The sequence below is a fragment of the Garra rufa genome, chromosome 3 (genome assembly GCF_049309525.1).
Source record: "Garra rufa chromosome 3, GarRuf1.0, whole genome shotgun sequence".
Classification (NCBI taxonomy): domain Eukaryota; kingdom Metazoa; phylum Chordata; class Actinopteri; order Cypriniformes; family Cyprinidae; genus Garra; species Garra rufa.
Genome location: NC_133363.1, coordinates 26,515,972 through 26,521,996, shown reverse-complemented (window position 1 = coordinate 26,521,996; position 6,025 = coordinate 26,515,972). Strand labels below are relative to the sequence as shown.

The window sequence follows — 6,025 nt, the reverse complement described above, 5'->3', positions numbered from 1 at the left end:
ACGGCAAAGGCCTAGCTTATGAATATTAAATACGTACTGTGCGGCTCTGCCAATTAACGCAGACGTTAGTAAGCGAGCGCTTGGGTTGGGTCATGAATATTAATGAGACACATGACAGGATGTACAATAAAAGTTCCAAAGCAGAGACAGCGTGACCAAATGAATATTCATGCAACGCCTTTACCGTAGTAAGAGTTATAAAAAACTCGAAAAAGGACCAGGAAATGTCACTGAATTATTCCTCGGAACTCATACGTCTTATTTTGTTTGTTAAAAGTACTATGCAGAACACATGAAATTATAGAACACTTTTGTCCTGCTCTATGTAATTATAATCAGGCATTTGAAAAGGCACCACTATCCGCGTTGGCTTGAATGATGTCATTTCAGACTTTGCCGCGCGCTGATGTCAGTGCATGTGACTCGCGCTGATCTGAGGTCAGTTGTTTGGTTGCTTTGCTATGGTGAAAATTTTAATGTAGGGAGAGGACGCTGATCCACGGCGCTCAGATTCAGGTGAACCGGGCTTGGTCGACGGTTTTCTAACCCGTCTGAGTTGTAATGTTTATCTATTTAGGTTATCAAAATGTATGTATTATGGAATATACCGAGTTACGCGTTATCCTGTCTTCGAGTACTTTTCCAATCTACAAGGAATGGGTAGTGCTTACTAATGACAATTAGTCAGTACTAATGGCAATTAATATCTAAACAAACACAGTGAAGCACAATAAAATGTTCCGATTTAATACATAAACACTATTTAAAATCGCGCCTTGTCCGCTCGTTATTTTATGCAGCTTTAAATCTTTTTATTTATCAATTAATCAATCAATTTTTATTATGTAAAATGCTTATTAGTAATCCAGAACTAGTCGTGGAAAAAATAGGATGATACATTTTTTTTTAAATCCAATAAAACATAATAGAGAACTGAGTTTTAATAGTTAAGAAGGTTAATCCAGGTTAAGTTTTTGCTAGTGAGAAAAAGGACTTTATCGTGAAAGTGCGACGGCGACATCTGCTGGTAAAATAATCACACGACAACATCCATACACAATCAACTTTATGTGTAAACAGAACACTATAATGTAAACATAGTAAATAAATATGTATTTTAGGATCGTCACATGAATTTTATTTTATCTTTTTAATTAGAGTTGTATAAATTCAGTTGAGTTTTTATCATCTTGTTTCTTTTATAATGTGTCAAGACAAAAATACCATTAGTAGATGAATTTATATACAAGGTGAGCATCACACCTTAAGGCGAGACACTACAGGCAAAAACACAGTTTTTTCATCCACCTGTCAAGTTTGAGATTTTGGGGGTTTTGGTGTTTCATAAAGTGTTTTTTCAGACTAGTGGACAGAAAATACCCAAAAGACTTGTTTCTTTTATAGCACTTTATCTATTTGTGTCAATAGATTTCAATTACAATACATATTTTTAAAGGCTGTTTTCTCAAAATTAGTTTTTTCTCCTACACTGAGCCATAAATCTCCACTTCAGTAGCACTTACACACACCAAACTTTACATTTTCATTGCTGTATATATCCTGAAGGTTTTTACAGAGGGATTTGTTCATATATAATTTGCTTGATTTTTTATACAACATCTTATTCCCCAAAAATGGTAAAAAAAAAAATAAAATACATGTTTTCTGTCTGTTCTAAGTTTTTTCTGAATTATGGAGCGACAAAATGAGATATGTCAAAAAAATTAAACAAGAATTTTGAAACTGACTTTATCCAGTGTTTAGATTTTTGTACTAAATGTATGCAAATTAGCGCCTATTTTCATTAAATAATCCCTTATTTGCATATTTAAACCTAACATTTTAGAAAACTTGTAATACAAAAAAATGTTTGCAATTATCAATCGAATCAATCGACTGAGTAAGTAAGGTGATAACCATTAGTTAATTTTTTTACCCTATTCACCTGCAGTGTCTCGCCTTTATCAATTTGAATATATTTTAAAGTGTAATTATTCCTGTGATTTCAAAGCTGAATGTTTAGCATCATTACTCCAATCACATGATTTTTCAGAAATCATTCTAATATTCTGATTTGCTGCTCCAAAAACATTTATTATTATTATTATTATTATGTTAAAAACAGCTGAGTAGACTTTTTTTCAGGTTTCTTTGTTGAATAGATAGTACAGAAGAACTTTTATCTGAAATTAGCATCACTTTTTATCAATTTAAAATCATCCTTGTTAAATAAAAAATATGTATTTCTACACCCCCCCCCCCCCTTTATTCTTTTTATTCATCAAAGAATCCTGAAAAAAAAATGTACTCAAATGTTTTCAATAATAATAATAATAATAATAATAATAATAACGTGTTTCTTAAACAGCAAATCAGCATATTAGAATGATTTCTGAAGGATCATGTGTCACTGAAGACTGGAGTCATGCTGAAAATTTAGCTTTGGTCACAGGAATAAATTAAGTTTTTTTTAAATAGTAAAAATACTTCACAATATTACTGCTTTTAATATATATTTGATCAAATAAATACAGGCTTGGTAAGCAGAAGATACTTCTTTACAAAACATTAAAAATCTTACTGTCAAAAAACTTTTGACTGGTAGTGTACAATTATACAAGAAAGAAACTTGCCAACTAATGTAAGTAAATAGAAAAAGAATAATAAACAAAAACCACAACTAATGGATGTGTGCTTATAGGTGCTGAGATAATGAAGGAGATTGAAGTGTTGTGGTGAAGGGATGACAGCTGAGGCTCTGCCACAATTATGTCTAGAGGCTATTCCCTTTAGGCTGCTCCATATGGCCGGACAAACTAAAACTGTGCTTTACTGGCAAGAGTGGAAGGGTAAGACTTGGGGTCTCCTGAGAGAATTAACATGCCAAAACCCTGACTCATATATAGAGGCCTGTAACCTGACCTTCTTCCTTTTATTCTTTAGCCATGAACACCCTGCTGTCTAAAAAATGTTCTTTTTACTGACTGAGGAGTGAAAGCCTCATGTCCTCAACTGTATATCTAACATAATTTTTTGTTTGAGTTAAAGGAATATTTCACAAGAAAATAATATTTGCTGAACATTTATCCTCAGGACATCCTGCATCCAAAGAGACATTTAACATTACATCACATGCTGAATGGGTGCCGTCAGAATTAGAGTTCAAACAGCTGATAAAAACATCACAGTAATCCACATAACTCCAGGCCTTTAATTAACATTATGTGAAGCAAAAATCCATTATCAAGACTTTTTTTTTTTAACTTAAAACCATTGCTTCTGGCTAAAATATGAGTTCTCTGTCCATAAAATTGTTCGATTGAATCAGGAGTAAATATGCACAGATAAAGCAACATTTCCAATGAAAACTGTTCTAAACCAATATGTCAGTGTTTTTTTGATTTGAGAGGACAAGAGAGGATGGACTTTTTTACTTGTTTTACTTGTTTTTACTTGTAATTTTGCATTTTGGACTTTAAAGTGAAGCTTTAAAACATCCTAATGATAGATTTGTTTCTTACAAACACGCATCTTTTCACTTCACAAGACATTAATTGATAGACTAGAGTTGTGTCAAATACTTGTGGATTATTTTGATGTTTTTTATCAGCTGTTTGAACTATCATTCTGACGGCACCCATTCACTGCAGAGGATCCACTGGTGAGCAAGTGACGTCATGTGACATTTTTTCAAATCTATTTCAATGAAGACTCATCAGCAAACACATCTACATCTTGGATGGCCTGAGGGTGAGTACATTTTTAGAAAATTGTCATTTTTTGGTGAACTATCCCTTTTTATTACCCAAAATGAGTTCCTCTTATCACTGCAATTAATCGTATTTTAAACTCAGATAATCAAGATTAAGATTTTTTTGGATAGCTTACATAAAGACATTCTTGTCTCTCATCAATGTGCTCATCCTCTTGTTCACAGGCTTTGTCTAAAATGCAAGGAACTGATGCGCCATCATTCTTCAGACACTAGAGGCTGCTGTCTTCTTTTTTCCTCCCCCCAAAAAAGCTGCATCCTGACCAAACGTTTTTGTTGTTGTTTTATTGACATGAGACTTATGATTAATCACGTATGATATGCTTGCTAAACATTCTCTGAGGCATAAAGCTCACAGATCATAAACCTTTCAGCACACAGAGTCTGGGAACTCTGTAACCTTGAACTCTCTGCCCAGAATAGCTGGGCATTTTAACAAATTACCAGCATACCAGCTGTGCGACCGAAATCTAAACATTATGTGCCGTTTTTAGTCATGAATGTCGAACATTAAAAACTGTCAAGAAATAAAACATGTATTTAGATTGTTCGCAAGAGACCACAAACTCTCATATTTTAAGTATCTGACAGTAAAATCTTGTGCTGGATTATTTGATTTGTAATCTTGACATTTAGTACAACAAAAAAACGCAAGCGGTGCTGTAAAACATGCAGCACTACAGAGAGGAAACTAGTTTCTCACGACCATGTTTCATCACATTCCATGTGTCTAGCAATGATGAAAGGGTGGCGCTGGTTCATTCCTCCCCTCAGTGTGATTTAATCATGAGCCTGTGATGAAAAAAAAATTTTTAAATATAAATGTGACCCTGGACCACAAAACCAGTATTAAGTCGCATGAGTATATTTGTAGCAATAGCCCAAAATACACCGTATGGGTCAAAGTAATCGACTTTTCATTTATGCCAAAAACCATTAGGATGTTAAGTAAAGATCATGTTCCATGAAGATATTTAGTCAATTTCCTACTGTAAATACATAAAAACATAATTTTTGATTAGTAATATGCATTGCAAAGAACTTCATTTAGATAACTCAATATTTAGATTTTTGGGCACCCTCAGATTCCAGATTTTCAAATAGTTGTATCTCGGCCAAATATTGTCCTATCCTAACAAACCATACATCAATGAAAATCTTTATTCAGCTTTAACACTATGTATGAATTTAATTAAAAAAAAATGACCCTCAAGTGGTTTTGTGGTCAAATGTCACATGTTATTGGCTTGTCTACATAAGGGTTCACTTAAAATTCTCCACACAACTGGTCTGCTTTGCCCCAAAGTGAGTTTTTTATTGTACACTTGTGAGCAACAGAATATCTAATATTCATAAATCAGTATTTTTATTTATTTATTTATTTTTTTGCATAACAATGATGTCTAATATACTTGATTGCTCTTTAAAAATCAGTTACTGTCTGTACTTAGTCATTTAAAATAATCTGATTTAATAGAAGGCTAAAAGCCACCTAACAGGTTAATTTGTAAAGACATATTCAACAGCTGGAAGGGCACATAAGATACAAAGTTGTTATATGTGACCCTGGACCAGAAAATCAGTTTTAAGTAGTATGGGTATAAAATACAAAAATCATTAGGATATTAAGATCATGTTCCATGAAGATATTTTGTAAATTTCCTACTGTATGCTAAACATATCAAAACTTAATTTTTGTTTAGTAATATGCATAGCTAAGAACTTGATTTGGACAACTTTCAAGGTGATTTTCTCAATATTTAGATTTTTTTGCACCCTCAGATTGCAGATTTTCAAATAGTTGTATCTCGGCCAAATATGGTCCTATCCTAACAAACCATACATCAATGGAAATTCAGCTTACGGATGATTTATAAATTCTAATTTCATATTAGAGCACCGTCATTTACAATGGTAAGTACTTGTTGAATCTGAAGCCTATAATAAAAGGTGAAAAGTTAATGTTAAGTGTATTTTCATATTTACATATTTCTAGAGCACTTGAAACAGGCCTAGTGAAATCACATTGCACCTCAGCTTGTACTATTAACACCAAGTAGCCAAATTACACAAGGGTGCTATGTGTCAGACCACTTTAAGTGGAATGTAATATTAGGAATGACCTCATGACTCTCTTATCTTTCTTGACCTGCAGCACATATATGATTCAGAAACATTACTCTGCTGGTTTGCAGAAATGCAAAGAATCTTGAGTCATTCAGCTTTGTCAAGATAGGAACAAATGAATGAAAT

The 6,025-nt window shown here is 33.1% G+C and overlaps 1 long non-coding RNA gene across 1 annotated transcript; it reads left to right on the top strand.

Moving 5' to 3' along the window:
• Positions 1-466: 466 nt before the first annotated feature.
• On the top strand, positions 467-4,301 carry LOC141330843 (uncharacterized). The gene is made up of 4 exons (XR_012355203.1): positions 467-516; positions 2,702-2,849; positions 3,094-3,750; positions 3,938-4,301. It is a non-coding gene; the product is annotated as an uncharacterized lncRNA (long non-coding RNA).
• Positions 4,302-6,025: the final 1,724 nt, after the last annotated feature.